Consider the following 18128-nt stretch of genomic DNA (forward strand, 5'->3'; position numbering starts at 1 on the left):
ACTAGGATGGTCACGTACCAGAAAGGAAACTCACATTTTAGCACTAAACAACTATCTTTAGAGACAGGCTGGGAACCACAGAATCACAGAATTTCTAGGTTGGAAGAGACCTCAAGATCATCGAGTCCAACCTCTGACCTAACGCTAACAGTCCCCACTAAACCCTATCCCTAAGCTCTACATCTAAACGTCTTTTAAAGACTTCCAGGGATGGTGACCCCACCACCTCCCTGAGCAGCCTGTTCCAGAGTCTAACAACCCTTTCAGTAAAGAAGTTCTTCCTAATATCTAACCTAAAACTCCCCTGGCGCAACTTCAGCCCATTCCCCCTCGTCCTGTCACCAGGCACGTGGGAGAACAGGCCAACCCCCACCTCTCTACAGCCTCCTTTAAGGTATCTGTAGAGAGCAATAAGGTCACCCCTGAGCCTCCTCTTCTCCGGGCTGAACAAGCTCAGCTCCTTCAGCCGCTCCTCGTAGGACTTGTTCTCCAGGCCCCTCACCAGCTTCGTCGCCCTTTGTCGCCCTTCTCTGGACCGGTTCTTTTTAACCCAGGGTCCATTTCAGCATCTTCAAAGCTAAAGAAATGGTTGACTGCTCTGTTGAATTGTGTTCCAGGCAGAAAGACTCACGTTCCTATTAACATAAAGAGCTTAATACCTTGTGTAATAAATAGCTCAGTCTTCAAAATAGGACTATAATCAAAGTTTACTATTTATTAAAGGAATAGAGGTAAGCAAACAGCGCTGGGTGCACCAGGAGTCTCTGCTCCACCAAGACGCACACCAGTTACATCAAGCAGCTGATTTTTATGCTCCTAGGCTAATACATATTCATTACTACTTCTAAAAAAACCACAGGGTTATTATAATTAGATTCCGGAATCCAAACCCTCCTACTGGAGCATGCGTATCAGTCTCCGGTGGTCCCTCTGGGGGTCTCTCGTGCTGAAGGCTCATAGTCTTCCTCCCTCTTTTCCAACTTGGCTGTATGTCAGAGTCTTGTGCAACATCCCCTGCAAGCTTTGTCTTTTAGTTGTTCTTCAGCTCTCCCCGTCTCCTTAATCTCCTGCCCAGATATCAGAGACTTGCATAGTGTCCCATGCAATAGTCATCATAGTTAGCAGTTATTCTGAAACCCCCCAGATACCAGAGACTTCAAGGAAAAGTCTACAAATACATTTCCCTTCAAGCTCTCTATTGACACGAATTGCTAAAACATTCCTTTGCAAGATACAAGAACTATATACATTAACCACTCTTTTTTTCTAAGACTTGTGGTTATACAAGGGTATGTAAGACAGGTCACATTCATCATACAGTGCTGCCCTAGCATTGTTCCATACTGACACGAATCAGGTGAACATATCTCACACTTGCTTCTGTCCTAAAGATGAGTTTTGGATTCAAATGTACCCCCTCCAAGATGAACAACTACCTTAACTTTGTGGGGTTGATATTCTGCATAAGACATTTGTAACGTCAAGCTTCACAGTTTCTCCTCTGGATGCAGGAAAGAGGTTACAGATGTATAAAAGGGCAAGACAAGTTCCAAAACTACATTGCATTGCCACAAATATACTTTAACGTATCCCTGCAGGCACAGAAACTCCTTTGCAAGCCACCACAGATTAGACATTATGGCTAAAGAGCGTGGAAAGGGTTGTTGAACAACTCTATGAGCGACTTCTTCGGCAGACTTCTGTGTGGTGGTTTTACCGTGCTGGGCAGCTAAACCCCAAAACCGCTCTCTCACTCCCCCTCTTTTAGATGAAGAGGGGGAGAAGTAAAGCAAAGAACAACTCACGGGTTGAGATAAGGATAATTTAATTAAAGGGAAATAATAATAACAATTAAATAAAGACTACCATGAACTAAACAATTTAACTAAAGGGAAATAAAAAGGGAAAAGGGAAAAGGGAGGGGGAAAGGGAAAAACTAAAAAGAAGGGAGGAAAACAAACAAACAAAATAAATGAAAGCTATATGGAAGTGCAGAGGAAAGAAATTACTCTCTACTTCCCACAAATGAGCGATGATTGACCACGTCCCTGAAGCAAGGCCTCAACGCACGCAGCCAGCGCTCGAGAGGAGGACCAACGTTTTCCCAACGAGAGACCACCCCTCCCCTCTTCTTCCTGTTTCCACCTTTTATTGCTGAGTGTGACATCACATGGTATGGAATATCCCTTTGATTGGTTTAGGTCAGCTGCCCTAGTGATGTTTCTCTCCTCACTTTTTGCCCACCCCCTAGGAGGGTTAGAGATAGGACCGATGCTGTGCCACTGCTGCTCAGCAGTAGACACAACACTGGTGTGATAACACTGCTGTTCCAGCTACAAGTACAGAGTACAGCACTGTATGGGCTGCTGCCGGGAAAGTTAACATTCCAGCCAGACCCAGAGAAGCGCCACAATTCTGCGCCACAATTCACAGAGTCACAGAATCACAGAATTTCTAGGTTGGAAGAGACCTCAAGATCATCGAGTCCAACCTCTGACCTAACGCTAACAGTCCCCACTAAACCATATCCCTAAGCTCTACATCTAAACGTCTTTTAAAGACTTCCAGGGATGGTGACTCCATCACTTCCCTGCTGTCCTGGTTTCAGTTAGAACAGAATTAATTTTCTTCCTAGTAGCTGGTGGAATGCTGTGTTTTGGCTTAGGATGAGAAGAGTTCTGATAACACCACGATGCTTTAATTGTTGCAGAGCAGTGCTTATACTAAGCCAAGGACATCTCAGCCTTTTGCTCTGTCCTGCCAACGGGCAGGCTGGGGGTGCAGTAAGAGCTGGGAGGGGACAGACCCAGGACAGGTGACCCAAACTAGCCAAAGGGGTATTCCATACCATCTGACGTCATGCTAAACAATATATAGGGGTGGCTAGCCGGGGGGAGGGGGCCGGACTGCTCGGGGTTAGGCTGGGCATCGGTCAGCGAGTGGTGAGCAATTGCATTGTGCATCACTTGTTTGTACATATTATTATTACTTTCCTATTATCACCATTGTATTATTATTATTATTGTTATTATTATTTTTGTTATTATTATTTTCCTGTCTTATTAAACTGTCTTTATCTCAACTCACGGGCTTCACTTTCCATTTCTCTCCCCCGTCCCAGAGAGGGAGGGGGGAGGGTGAGCGAACGGCTGCGTGGTGTTTAGCTGCCGGCCGGGTTAAACCACAACAGTCTTTTTGGCGCCCAACGTGGGGCTCGAAAGGTTGAGATAATGGCAGATCTGACCAGAGTGTGTTAAACTAAAATTGGTGTAAGGATTAGACCTGCTTAATAGTCACTTGTCATGATGCTGATTGCTTTAATCTCAACTCTGCTGCGCCTATTTTCCAAATTGAGTATTATAGTACATTATTTTCCGTATTTGCTCTCTGTCATGTTGTTTATCCTCTCCGGGCCCTGGTTTCAGATCATTATGGTACTGAGTGTTGTAGCAATGGCTTATGAGACGATAAGATATCTGGTCATGACTCTAACTTGGTATTTATACTCAGTAACATCAATGCCCTCGTCCAGATCATTGATGAAGATATTAAAGAGGACCGGCCCCAGCACCGAGCCCTGGGGAACGCCACTAGTGACTGGCCTCCAGCTGGGCTTGACTCCATTTACCACGACTCTTTGGGCCCGGCTATCCAGCCAGTTTCTAACCCAATGAAGCGTGCGCCAGTCCAAGCCAAGAGCAGCCAGTTTCTTGAGGAGAACGCTGTGGGAGACGGTGTCAAAAGCCTTGCTGAAGTCAAGGTAGACCACATTCACAGCCTTTCCCTCGTCCACCCAGCGCGTCACTTTGTCACAGGAGATCAGGTTTGTTGAGCAGGATTTGCCTTCCATAAACCCATGCTGACTGGGCCTGATTGCCTGCTTGCCCTTCAAGTGCCGCATGATGACTCTCAAGAGAATCTGCTCCATGAGCTTCCCTGGCACTGAGGTCAAACTGACAGGCCTGTAGTTTTCCGGGTCTGCCCTCCAGCCCTTCTTGTAGATGGGCGTCACGTTTGCTAGCCGCCAGTCAACTGGGACCTCCCCCGATAGCCAGGACTGCTGATAAATGATGGTAAGCGGCTTGGCCAGCTCCTCTGCCAGTTCTCTCAGTACCCTTGGGTGGATCCCATCTGGCCCCATTGACTTGTGCACATCCAAGTGCCGTACCAGGTCACCAACCAGTTCTTCGTGGATAGTGAGGGCCACATCCTGCTCCCCATCCCCTTCCACCAGTGCAGGGTACTGGGTATCCAGAGAACAACCGGTATTGCTGCTAAAGACTGAGGCGAAGAAGGCATTAAGCACCTCCGCCTTTTCCTCATCTCTTGTAACTAGGTTTCCCCCCGCATCCAGTAAAGGATGGAGATTCTCCTTAGTCCTCCTTTTTGTGTTGATGTATTTATAAAAACATTTTTTGTTATCTTTAATGGCAGTAGCCAGATTGAGCTCCAGATGAGCTTTGGCCTTCCTAATTTTGTCCCTGCACAGCCGCGCAACATCCTTATAGTCCTCCCTAGTGGCCTGTCCACTTTTCCAAAGATTATAAACCCTCTTTTTTCTCCTAAGCTCAAGCCACAATTCTCTGTTCAGCCAGGCTGGTCTTCTTCCCCGCCAGCTCGTCTTTGGGCACGTGGGAACAGACTGTTCCTGTGCCATTAAGATTTCCCTCTTGAAGAGCTCCCAGCCTTCCTGGACCCCTCTGCCCTTCAGAACCGCCTCCCAAGGGATTCCACCAACCAGTGTCCTTAGCAGCACAAAGGCAGCCCTCCGGAAGTCCAATACAGCGGTTTTACTGGTCTCCTTCCTGGCCTCGCCAAGAATAGAGAACTCCACCATTTCGTGGTCACTCTGCCCAAGACAGCTCCCGACAATCGCATCCTCCACCAGTCCTTCTCTGTTTGTGAAGAGAAGGTCTAGCGGGGCACCACCCCTGGTAGGCCCACTAACCAGCTGCGTCAGGAAGCTATCTTCCATGCTCTCCAGAAACCTCCTAGACTGCTTCTCTGGGCTGTGTTGTGCTTCCAGGATATGTCAGGGAAGTTGAAGTCCCCCATGAGAACAAGCGCTGAAGATTTCGCAACTTCTGTCAGCTGCCTGTAGAACTCCTCATCCGTCTCCTCATCCTGGTTCGGCGGTCTATAACAGATCCCGACCAGGACGCTAGCCTTGTTGTCCCTGCCGATCCTAACCCAAAGGGACTCAACCTTGTCATTCCCAGCCTCAAGTTCTACAACATCAAAAGACTCTCTCATACAGAGAGCCACACCACCACCCCTTCTGTGCTGCCTGTCCCTTCTGAAGAGCTTATAGCCAGGCATTGCAGCACTCCAGTCATGAGACCGGTCCCACCACGTCTCCGTGATGGCAACCAAGTCATAGCCTGCCTGCCACACGATGGCTTCCAGCTCCTCCTGTTTGTTACCCATGCTGCGTGCATTGGTGTAGATGCACTTCAGCTGGGCCATTGCCTTATCCCCCAGCCTTACTATTGTTCCCTCTGGCACAGCTCCAACAATCCTTGCTTCAGCCCCATCCCCCTTCTTACCTAGTTTAAAGACCTCTCAACGAGCCCTGCCAGCTCCTGGCCCAGGATCCTTTTTCCCCTAAAAGATAGGGACCCATCTGCGGCCATCAGGCTGGGTGCCGAGTAAAGTGCCCCATGGTCGAAAAACCCAAGATTTCTGTGTTGGCACCAGCTCCTGAGCCACGTGTTTAACAGGTGGGCTTTCCGTGTCCTCTTTGTACCCCTCCCTGCCACTGTAGGGATGGACGAAATCACCACCTGCACTCCTGCTCCATCCACTAACCGTCCCAGCCCCCTAAAGTCTTGTTTGATAGCCTTCAGGCTTCTCTCTTCAATGTCGTCACTACCTGCCTGGACTATCAAAAGAGGATAATAGTCAGAGGGGCGAACCAGGTTGGGAAGCTTCCTGGCAACGTCCCTGACCCTGGCCCTAGGGAGGCAGCAGACTTCCCTATGGGTAGGGTCAGGCCAACAAATAGGGCCCTCTGTTCCTCTAAGAAGAGAGTCTCCCACAACAATCACCCTTCTGTCTTTCTTGGTGGAGGCAGTCCTGAGGCGTGGAGTTGACCTCCTCGCCCTAGGCATCCTCCTGGGAACACTTGCTACCTCTTCCTCACCCACCGGTCTCTCGAGCTCCAGGGCCTCAAACCTGTTGTGTAAGGGCACCTGGGAAGGTGGGACCGGAAGGGGAGGGCATCGCTTGCGATGTCGAGCAGGGACCTGTTTCCATTCCTCCTCAACTCCCAGATCCCCTCCCTCTGCCCAGCGTCGACAGGGCAGGGGTCTGTTAGGAAGCACGGCCGAAAGCACGACAGACACCGGTTGAGTCAGATCATGCTGCTCCATTTTATTGCCCGAATAGCCTAACTTTTACAGTGAACTTAACAGGGGCGGACAGTGTTTCACAGAAGATTATTGGTCAAAAGCACTCAGACAAACAACTAGAAGAAAACAACCCCCCTTGTGATTAGCAGTCACGTAGTTCTTGTCCTTGAAGCCAGCTGCTGGTAACAATATTTTTCTGAATTCCTCAATTGGGCAGTGTGGGAATCATTGTCGTGGGAGCTTCTCACAGTTATTCTGGTAGCTTGGTTTGCTCAGCTACAGCAGGCCATGAGATTTTCTAAGGCCTACTCCTGGTTGCTTAAGGCAAGCTCAGATCGAACAATTGCTCCACGGACTCATGTCCAGGCACTGTATGCCAATTCCCAACAATTCCCCCTTTTTCTTTTTGTACGAGCAGTACTTGGCCAAAGGTTTTTTCATCAGACGTCGAATACATAACATAACACAACTACAATGACATAACAAAACTTAAACCTAATAACACTACAATTACTGTAATCACTTAATGGTAACACAACTTAAACCTAATCACTTAAAGGTAACAGAACTTAAACCTAATCACACTACGATTACTATAGTCAATGAACGGTACCCTGACAAGGTATGTAACAGAAGGTGTGCTAGGGCTGGCTAGACTTTCACAGAAGGTGGTGGTATTCAGTTTCCTAGCCAGGGATACCCAGACATTCTCCTTAGGATCGAAGGCTGTCCTTGGCAGTCCTTGAGTTGGCGCAGCCCACGTCATTGTCAGAATGATTATCAGGAACCTCTTCATGGTCGTCTTCGGCGTGTGCAGATTCTATGGCTGCTTCGGTTCACTTTGCGGGGATCCACTGGGTACCTGTTTCTGGCACCACTTCAAAATCTCTATAACATTTTTGCAAGTAACCCTTTAACCACATTTATCACAATACTACATGCAATGATGATTGACACCACAGTGAACAGAATCCCTAATCCCTCTTTGACTAATACCAGTAACCATCTATGCATGGTTTCAACCAAATCAGTGAACCATTGATTGAAAGGGTTGATACCATATTGAATCTTTCTCATGTGCTCTTTCAGGAAAGTAATGAATTTGTGAATTGACTCACTATGATCAAAAAGGTTTAAACAGTACATTCCCTTAAATTTCTCCAAGTGGCTACTTCAAACAATGACTCCATACTTGTGAAACATGATTTTGCTCGACCGATCGCAACTAGTCCTGCTAGTTGCTTACAATTGACTCCCCGTTTTTCTAAAAAGCGCTGTAATAAATCTAGGGCTACTTCGTCCTCCATTTTCCTATGATTTTTGCCGGCACCAATTTCCTATGCTTTCAGCCTGTACTATGGCAATATCCTGCACTATGGCAATAACCTGCACTATGGCAAAAGCATGCTCTCACTCACACAGTACACAGCACAATCACACACACAGAGCACAATCGCACACCCAGAGGCCTCTGGCACATCTCAATCTCGGTCATACCACAATCTCATTCACAAAAATATAATTTAGCTGCTGACTCTATCTGCTGTTTACTCTTCATTATTCTCCTTCTGGCGACAGCCGCCTGTGTCTTCAATGGCTGGTTTTACGCATCGGCTAGGCACCCAGATTGCACCTGTAGGGGAAGAAACACAAGCGTAACCGCACCCCAGGTAGATCACTTCAGCAGGGCCTAGCCATTGCCCTGTTTTCATGTCTCTGTATAACACCTTCATGCATGGTGGCTTAGAAGTTTCTGCCCCGGCATGGTGACGTACTATAAGGGGCTCAGTGCTGTCCCCAAACACACATAAATGGTTAAGTACAAAGAGAGCCTTTCCTATTCTTTCTTTTACGTCTTCAACATCTCTGAACTTTTCTAAATATCGTTTCATTGTTCCATTTGCCCTTTCCACTATCGCCTGTCCTGTGGAGGAGTGTGGGATACCAGTAACATGATTGATATTCCATAATTGCATAAATCGTTTCAGTGGCCCACTAGTATAAGCTGGACCATTGTCAGTCTTGATAGTGCTAGGTACCCCTAACACAGCAAAACAACTAGTGAGGTGACGCCGCACATCCCGAGCCTTTTCCCCGGGTTGTGCAGTAGCCCATATCACGTGGCTATAGGTATCTATCGTTACATGCAAGTATTTTAACCGTCCCAAGGCTGTAACACGAGTGACGTCCATTTGCCACACTTCATTAGCTTTCAACCCTCTTGGGTTAACTCCACACCCGAGTCCCATTCCTAAATTATGATGACTACATATGGGACAAGCCTTCACGATTGCTTGAGCATCAGCATTAGACAAATTGTAGGCTCGAGCTAGTCCCTTCGCGTTCTGGTGAAATATGGAATGAGCTTCTCGAGCTCGGCAAAATGGTGATAGTGGAGCTTCAGTGACTGTAGCAGCAACTAATCGGTCGGCTCGGGCATTGCCTTCTCCGAGCCCTTGTTCCCACTGATGACTGCGAATATGAATCACTGCATACAGCTTACTTCTCTGTGCGATTGCAAGCTGCAAACTTGTCAATAGTTGAACCAGTCGTCCATTCTGCACTTCTCGCAAACTTGAGTCCTCAATGCGATTGGCTATGCCTACTACATAAAGAGAGTCAGATACAACATTCAACGGAACATCTTTCTATTTTACAAATGCCCATACTACTGCGAACAGTTCTAGTGTCTGTAATGAATCCTCTTTCTGAGCTTGCAAAATCTGATGTTGCCAGCCACGCTCATCCTTCCATGTCACTGCAGCAGTTCTGGAGCACTTACCGGCATCTGTAAAGACTGTTATTGTGTCTGCAACTGGTTGGGGTGATCGCTTTGGTCTACTTATCCAGCCCTGGTTTTTCATCCAGGACAAGACAGGAGATTGTAATGGTTTTGCTATTAACATTGCTCTATCATGCAATAGAGCAGTTTGCAGTTCCTTAGAATTTTGTATATACCATTCCAGATCACTTGACTTCATAGGTAACCATATGGTGTTAGGAGGGGCCCCGTCTACTTGCAAGGTTCTACTTCGTCCCTTTTTAATTAATTCTGCTAATGTGGTGATTTTTTCTTGAATTGTTCGTCGTGGCCGCAACGGAGGAGCTAGCCATTCTAGTACCACCATATCTCCCTGCTTCTCCCCCGTTTTTATTTTTTGCTGTGTTATCGCACCCATCAAATATTGGGGGCCACACAGAATAGTTAGATCAAGAGGCGGTTGCACCCTCTATACGCCGATGTGTAGCCCGTGTTGTAATCATTGAGGCTATTAGCTGTAGTGCTTGTTTTTGTTGGTCTATAAGCTGAAGTGGTGCTGCTGGATCTGTCCCTCGTAGCAAAGGTCGTAGTTGATTTAACAGCTCGTTGGGAATACCAACCACTGGTCGAATCCATTGCAAATCACCCATCAACTTCTGGGCGTCGTCAAGAGTCTTAAGGTCTGATTGTATTGTCAATTTCTGCGGTTGGATCGTAGCATCGGTGATATGCCATCCAAGATATTTCCATGGGCTTGTCTCCTGTACCTTCTCGGGGGCAACTACTAATCCTCTCTGTTTAAGTTGCTTCATTAGTTCATCCTTTTGCTGTGAAGAAAATGGTGTTGACTGGGCCAATAGAATATCGTCCATATAATGATAGGTTATTGTTCCTGACCATTTTCGTCGCAATGGCTGTAGAGCATCATCGACATAGAGTTGACATAGAGTTGGTGAATTTCGCATTCCCTGAGGCAGGACCGTCCACTCAAATCTCTGGTCCAGCCCTTCTCGGTTTATTGCAGGAAGTGTAAAAGCGAATCTTTGTTTATCATTTTCATGGAGAGCAATTGTGAAGAAACAGTCCTTTAAGTTCACTATGAGTAAATGCCATCCTTCAGGTATCATCGCAGGATTAGGCAACCCTGGCTGCACTGCTCCCATATCGTACATCTGCTTATTTACCGCGCGCAGATCGTGGAGCAGTCGATACTTTCCTGACTTCTTTTTAAATCACAAAGATAGGTGTATTCCACGGGCTTGTTGACAACCTTAAGTGCCCCTGTTGAAACTGTTCTTTAACCAGCTCATGCGCTTGTATCAGGCTTTCCCTTTTTAACGGCCATTGCTCGACCCACACAGGATCATCATTCTTCCACCGGAGCGGGATCGGGAAAGTCCAAACAATGGCCATATCTATAAAGGGCGTTCCGAGGTAAGGACCATTCCCATTTGAGCAAGGATGTCCCGCCCTATTAGTGCGTGCACCCCGTCAGGCAACGGAATAACAGAGACACAACATTTCACCACTTTGTCCCCTATTGTCCACCGCAGGGGTGGTGACTGACGGGCAAGTGTCATTCCTCCTACCCCGGCCACCGTGGCATTGGTTTCAGATGTTGGCCAATGCTGCGGCCAGTTTTGTGTGCTGATTATAGATACATCGGCTCCCTCTTGTGGCTAGTCGGAGAGGAACAGGTTCCCCCTCGGTGTTGCTGTGTATGCGGCAGCGTTTTGTGTCGTCGCGGGGCGACTCTTCCCGCTGTTCCGGCCGTTTCCCGACACGTTGCATCGACATGCCGCTTCATTGGGATTGCCCGACTGACAATTTGAGCACCATACTGCCCCAGCTTTGCAGTTTCGTCTCACGTGTCCAAAAACACCACAACCAGAACATCGCAAGCGGTGTGGTATTTGGCCACGAGGGGGTGGTACTTGACCACCAGAGAGTGAAGCGGCGGTTTGCAAAGGAGCAAGAGCTGCAAGGACCTGACTCTGTGTAAACTGAGCATGCTCTTTCATAGCCTGTGTCTGCTCTCGCATGCTGTCACCTAATTGCTTTACTGCTTCTACTAACATAGCCTGTGGGCCTACTGGTACCTGAGCCATTCTTTCCAACCCTTCCTCGATTGTCCATGTCCCAGGTAAGGAAGCCAATATATTGCGAGTAGAGGGGTTGCTATTCTGAATTGCGCACTGTTTTAATATCATGCCCTTGAGGTAATCAGGCACCCCAGCCGCCTGTATGGTGTTTGCTATGTAGTCAATAAAAAGCCCAAATGGTTCCTCTCTACCCTGTTTGATTCCCATGTAGGAAGGTATTCCCCCTGGTCCCTTTATCCGATCCAATGCTTTTCTGGCCATTCTCATCGATTCCTTCGCTTTATCAAGTCCCAGCAAGGCCTATGCTTCTGTCCTAAAATATGGTCCTACCCCCATCAACTCTTCCAGCGTGACCCCATGCAAAGGGTCCCCAGGTGCTCTTATCACTGCGACGGCTTCTTGACAAGCAGCCTGCCAATGGGCATTAAATAAGAGCTGCTGGTGTTGGGTCAATATTAACTTCATTATGCTACATGTGTCTCCTGGAAGCAAAATATTTGTTCCCCAAATATAGTCCAACATCTGTCTCGTAGGTTCCCCTTTCAGACCTGACTCGTTTACTGTGGACCACAGCTGACTTAACAATTTCCAGTCCAAATTCACTAGATTAACCTAGTTCCGTTTTCCCGTGGATCTCTTCCCACGCTCCCCACGGTTTCTTTTCCCCGTGTCTCACCGTGAGTCCTTTGTCCAGGTCAGTGCTTGGAGTTTCTCAATGCCTCTCAGGTGTTCCGGCTTCTGTCAGGTCTCTCTGTGTCTTTCAGAGCCGTCCGTGGCTCTGCAGCGTCTCTCAGGGCTCTCTCCGTCCAGCGGGAGTCCCTCCGTGTGCCTCAGGTCTCCCGGCGCCGCTCCGATGTCCCGGCGCCGCTGCTCTCCCTGGGCTCCTGGCGCCACCGCTCTCCCGCTGCGCTGCGATGTCTCGGCACTGCTGCGATGTCCTGTTCAGGTCTTAGCCTGTTCGGGTGCCATTTGTTAGGAAGCGCGGCCGAAAGCACAACAGACACCGGTTGAGTCAGATCATGCTGCTCCATTTTATTACCCAAATGGCCTAACTTTTATAGTGAACTTAACAGGGGCGGACAGTGTTTCACACAAGATTATTGGTCAAAAGCACTCAGACAAATGACTACAAGAAAACAACCCCCCTTGTGATTAGCAGTCACTTAGTTCTTGTCCTTGAAGCTGTTGTCGACGGAAGGAAGACACAGGCGCTCAATATGAGTGAACAGTGAACTTCAACTCTAATGGATAGCTCAATCGCCTTTTATCTAGTTCGAACATAATCAGCTCATACATATTGCAGAAACTAAGCTCAGGATTGGCTAACACTTCCCGGGCTTTTCAGTCTGGTCCTCCTTCTTTTGGCTACCTGTCCCACCTTAGGGACTTTCCCGATGGCCCAAGGGCATCGTGTCCTTGAGCCTGATTGGCTCTCAGCCAGCTGCATACGTGCCCAGGCTCATGTGAGTTGAGTCCGGTACTTCACTAGCCCATTGTCTCCCAACTGCTCAACATCCACATGTCCTACTTCACTTAATCATTCCTCCACAATTCCCCCGTTTTTATTTTGCGCAACAAATACCCTCTCTGTGAGTTGCTCTAGTTTCTTAGTTAGGCAGTTAAAGATTATATGTGCAGCAACTATAATCAATATAAGTAGAAAACGAAGTCCCTCTTTAACTAAGAAAAACCATCCACCCATGTTCCCAAAAACGGATTTAAACCAACCTTCAAACCAACTATCTTGTACTACAATTTTTTGCGTATCATCCCTTAACCATTTCAACGAAAGGATCAGACGCAGAAGCGAGGAATAGGCAAAATGAACTTTGTCCAGTTTGATTTGCCCAAGTGACCCACATATTGGTTTGAGGATCAATTTTGCTTAGGATGGCACTATTACGTCCAGTCGTCATTGTCAAGGATAACGCAACCAGAATCCCTTGTGCCGTTAGATCAGCCATGGTTGCTGTTATTCGTACTTGATGACTTTTCTTCAATGGCTGGTTTAACACATCGACCAGGCACCCAGGTTGGCCCTGTAGGGGAAGAGATACACACATAACCTCGCCCCATATAAATCACGTCAGCAGGCCCCAACCATTGTCCCATTTTCATATCTCGGTACAGTACTCTCATAATACATTTATTATCATTTTCAGACTTAATGTAATGACATGTCACAGGTGGTTCCTCATCATCTCCAAATACACACAAATGATTGAGAACAAATAAAGTTTTATCCACCCTCTCTCTAACATCTGTAATGTCTTTAAACTTTTCCAAGTACTGCTTAACTGTTCCATTAGCCCTTTCTACTATAGCTTGACCAGTTGGTGAATGTGGAATACCAGTTATATGCTTAATGTCCCACAGTTCCATAAATCGCTTAAGTGGCCCACTAACATAGGCTGGACCATTATCTGTCTTTATAGTTTGTGGTACTCCCATTACTGCAAAACAACTGGCAAGATGACATCATACATCCCGAACTTTTTCCCAAGGCTGCGGTGTAGCCCAAATCATGTGACTATAAGTGTCTATCGTTACATGCAGATATCTCAATCTGCCAAATGCTGTGAATACAGTCCATTCAAATCTTTGATCCGGACCTTCACGATTTATTGCCGGGAGAGTAAAGGCAAACCTCTGTTTGTCATTTTCATGGAGGGCTATTGTGAAAAAACAGTCTTTCAGATCCACAATCAATAAATGCCAACCCTCTGGTATCATAGCAGGATTAGGTAGACCAGGTTGCAGTGCTCCCATGGACTAATCCGTGAGCATGTATTAGACTTTCCCATTTTAGCGGCCACTGCTCAACCCACACAGGTTCATCAGTTTTCCATTTTAGTGGGATTGGGAAAGTCCAAGCAATGGTCATACCTATAAATGGTGGTCTGACGTAAGAGCAAGAATGTCTCTCCCTATCAGTGCTTGTACTCCATCTGGCAATGGTAAGACAGATACACTGCATTTTACAACTTTGTTACCTATTGTCCATTGCAGTACTGGTGATAGACGAGCAATAGTCATACCTCCTACTCCTGCTACAGTGGTACTGGATTCGAATGTAAAAACCAATGCAGTGGCAAGGTTTGCGCACTGATTGTCACATCTGCGCCAGTGTCCAACAATGCCTCAATTTGCAGTTTCTCATCCTTTAAACATACTGTGACATCTACTGCTGTTGCCAAGTCCAAGCCGAGGCTCCCTCCGGTGGCCGGTCGGAGGCAAACGGTGCCGTTCCGGCCGCTGTCTTAAATGCCGCTTTTTGTGTCGTCGCGGGGCGGTCCTTCCCGCTGCTCTGGCCGTCCCCCGACGCACCATGCCGAGAGGTCGCCGCGCCACACGCACTGGACCGGCAGCCCTGACACCACACCGACCCCGCCCTGCACTCTCGTCTCACACGTCCCGCGATCCCACAGTGAAAACAACACGGTCACGGTGAAGACCCTCGGCCAGTAGGACGACCTCCGGGCGTTTGCAAAGGAGCAAGGGCAGCGAATACTTGATTCTGCGATTGCTGTGCAGTCTCTAAAGCTCCTCCTCTGCTACAGAGGACATTGTCACAGGCACCTCCAATTTTCCCGAGACCCCCTGTGTAATAGTAAAAGTTCTAACGGAAGGTGGTAACAGGCAATCTGTTCCTTCCATATTTATTTGCTGTGGATTAACATTATTAACCCTTCCTGGTGGTCCTAACCGCTCTGTTGCAGCAACGGCAACTCTTTGTTCAGCTTTATGTATGGCTAATGCATTAGCCACTGCTCTCCATGGCTTCATTAAATTTTTTAGCAGACTTAATATCATTAATTACATCAAACAATTTATTTCCAAATTTACGCCACTCTGTTTGTTCAAAAAACTGTATCAGGATTTGTAAAATAACCCTTAGCTACCCCATATGCTAATAACCCTGGCAAATCTTTTCTACAATCTATATTTAAAATGCTCCACTTTTCTAAAAAGCATTTGAGCAAATAATACGCTGCTTGTCTCTTCATACCTTTATATACATCGGTTGCAGCCTTTGCAAAGACCTTGGCGGCGCTTTTCCGGCGGGACCCTATATAGGCTCATCCCGGGTGCGGGGACTCCCTTTCACCTTCCGAGCTGCAGACCTCGGCGACGCGCGACCGGCGGGATCCTCTCCTGGGTGCGGGGACTCCACGTCCCTTTCACCTTCCCGGCACGGGTGTGGGGATTCTTGTCCCTTCCACCTCCTGGGCTGCATTGCAGGACCGGCTTCCCTTATTCCGTCCAACCATGGCCCAGGATCACTGCCAGCAGTGTCCAAATCCCGTTCAGACCGGTCCCTGTTCGGGCGCCAATTTGTTGTCGACGGAAGGAAGACACAGGCGCTCAATGAGTAAACAGTGAACTTCAACTTTAATGGATAGCTCAGTCACCTTATCTAGTTCGAACATAATCAACTCATACATATTGCAGAAACTAAGCTCAGGATTGGCTAACACTTCGCGGGCTTTTCAGTCTGGTCCTCCTTCTTTTGGCTACCTGTCCCGCCTTAGGGACTTTCCCGATCGCCCAAGGGCATCATGTCCTTGAGCCTGATTGGCTCTCAGCCAGCTGCGTGCGTGCCCAGGCTCATGTGAGTTGAGTACCGTGCTTCACCAGCCCATTGTCTCCCAACTGCTCAACATCCACATGTCCTACTTCACTTAGCCATTCCTCCACATGAAGCCAGCTGCTGGTAACAATATTTTTCTGAATTCCTCAATTGGGCAATGTGGGAATCATTGTCGTGGGAGCTTCTCACAGTTATTCTGGTAGCTTGGTTTGCTCAGCTACAGCAGGCCATGAGATTTTCTAAGGCCTACTCCTGGTTGCTTAAGGCAAGCTCAGATCGAACAATTGCTCCACAGACTCATGTCCAGGCCCTGTATGCCAATTCCCAACAGGGGTCCACCCCCATTTGGGGTGTCTCACCCCGGTACCTCTCCTTGAGGCCCTGCAGGGAGTTACTCCGTAAGTCAATCTCCCGCTCACACTCCCTGATATCCCTCAACCTCTCCACCTCCTCCTTGAGCTCCACCACCATGCAGACCAGGTCATCCACCTGCTTGCACCTCACGCACGCAGTCTCTCTGCCTCCCGCTGATGGCAGGAACAGGCTCAGACACTCCTTGCATCCGGTGACCTGAACTGCAGCATTTTTTAACGGGCAGTCGGTCTGGGTGTGTACCGACTTCCTGGAGAGCGCACTGTGCCTGGTGGAGACCATTATCACCTAGCTAACGGCTGTTGTTAAGGAGGTGTTTGTATGGGCGGGGGAAACCCTCTGCCCTTCCTGCTCCCCCTACCTGTGCTAACTGCTGCACCACAGCTTTCTGACATGCCGTGCCCTGTTTGCCCAGCCACGCCCTGCACCCCACATTTGGGGACCTTGCAGTAGCATGATTCTCAGAGAACCCCTTTCCCCCCCATTATTTTTATTCCCAACTCAGGTAGCCATGCCTTTAACAGCAGCTTCAATTTTTCTTCTTTTACTCTCACCGTCTCTGCATGGTCACGCAGGTAAAACCACAGGGTGGCACGGGCCGTGGTCCTGCTCTGCTCTCTTCCTTTCACAGAAGGACGCTTTCCCCAATACCTCAGACACTGGCTTGTACAGCCTGGGAGGAAGATAGTCTCTCCTCACTGGTGGACCTATTCCAAATCTTTCTCCACAGCCGAGACGCAGGCCTGTAGGGAAGAGGAGAGGCTTTCTTCATACTGCTTTTGACTTACATGTTGTGAAAGCGGCATTTCTTTTAGGAACAGCACAGTCTCGCAACTTCCACTTAGTTAAAGTTATGATAGCTCCACCTTTACCTTCCCCATGGGTTTCTACTCACTGCAAGGCATAATTTGAGTGCACATTAAGGCACCTTTTTCCACACTGCCTGTTGTCGAATCCTAACAAATAATTAAGAACATTCTTCAAAGTCAGGCTTACCTGTAAGCACGTGAGCTTCTGAGTTGGTGGGGCTTTCTTTTTAGCTTTCATTCTCATTATATTTGGAAGGGCTGGAAAGGGAGCTTAGAAGCCACGGAAGTAATTTCACTGAAAACAGACAAGGTGAAGGAAGTACTCAAACTCCTCGACATTAAAGAACCGTAGAACCCAGGAACACTTACCTGACAGCTCCTGAACTTGAGTCACTTCCACACTGCTTCACAGCGACTTCGCGCCACCAGGGTCTCACCGTACTGAGAGGGCACCAACAACGTAGCTAGCTCATAGAGTCACTAAAACTGTTTCACAGAGATGGGAGAAAACGTGAAGAAAAAGCAGCCCTCCGGGGAACACTGAATCCGCTCCACCACAACAGCAGAAAAGCACCCTAGAGAACCTGAGCCTCAAACTCCCCCACCGGGAAGGCAATTCCCCACAAGTCCTCAGGCTTCCTATATAGCAAAAGTCAAATGATCCACACCTGGCAGGTTTCACTTCACAAGGGTGGAGCCAAGAGACCTCCTGGAATAGGCTCATCTACCTGGCTTCAGTCTTTTAAGCTTAATTGCTCCTTGTCACTACTAGAAATAACCTGACAAGGGGCTTAGTGGTTAGAGCTGACCTAATGAATTGACTACAAAAAGTGCACAAGGGTCATATTTCTGTTAGTCTTTCTGTGAGGACAAGTAGTACAGAGCCTGTTTAAATAAATAAATAAATAAACAGACAAACAAACAAACGAAAGAAAAGACATCAAAGAAAAAAAGAAAATGACCTTAAAGACAAAATTGCTCTCATAGATTTTCATCTGTCTAGTCATGACAGATAAAGAATATAGCAATCAGAGTTACTTTTCTTGGCATTAATGGTATTTAAATCTGCTTTTCTGAGATGTCTTCTTTATGCAGGACTTTTCAAAATCTAGCCCCGTGACCTCTGACTACACTGCGTATAAA

General features: G+C 47.7%; 1 long non-coding RNA gene across 3 annotated transcripts; it reads right to left on the reverse strand.

The window, feature by feature from the left end:
• Positions 1-4876: 4876 nt before the first annotated feature.
• Positions 4877-18128, reverse strand: LOC137859050 (uncharacterized). 3 transcript variants are annotated; one of them, XR_011098136.1, is made up of 5 exons: positions 17173-18128; positions 16731-16919; positions 7737-7983; positions 6926-7700; positions 4877-6895 (listed from the first exon to the last, which is right to left on the reverse strand). It is a non-coding gene; the product is annotated as an uncharacterized lncRNA (long non-coding RNA). The 3 variants fall into 3 exon arrangements; XR_011098131.1 differs by lacking the exon at positions 16731-16919 and having other exon boundaries at positions 16965-18127; XR_011098133.1 differs by lacking the exons at positions 4877-6895; positions 16731-16919 and having other exon boundaries at positions 6924-7700; positions 16965-18124.

This window comes from Anas acuta, chromosome 1 (assembly GCF_963932015.1).
Source record: "Anas acuta chromosome 1, bAnaAcu1.1, whole genome shotgun sequence".
NCBI lineage: Eukaryota > Metazoa > Chordata > Aves > Anseriformes > Anatidae > Anas > Anas acuta.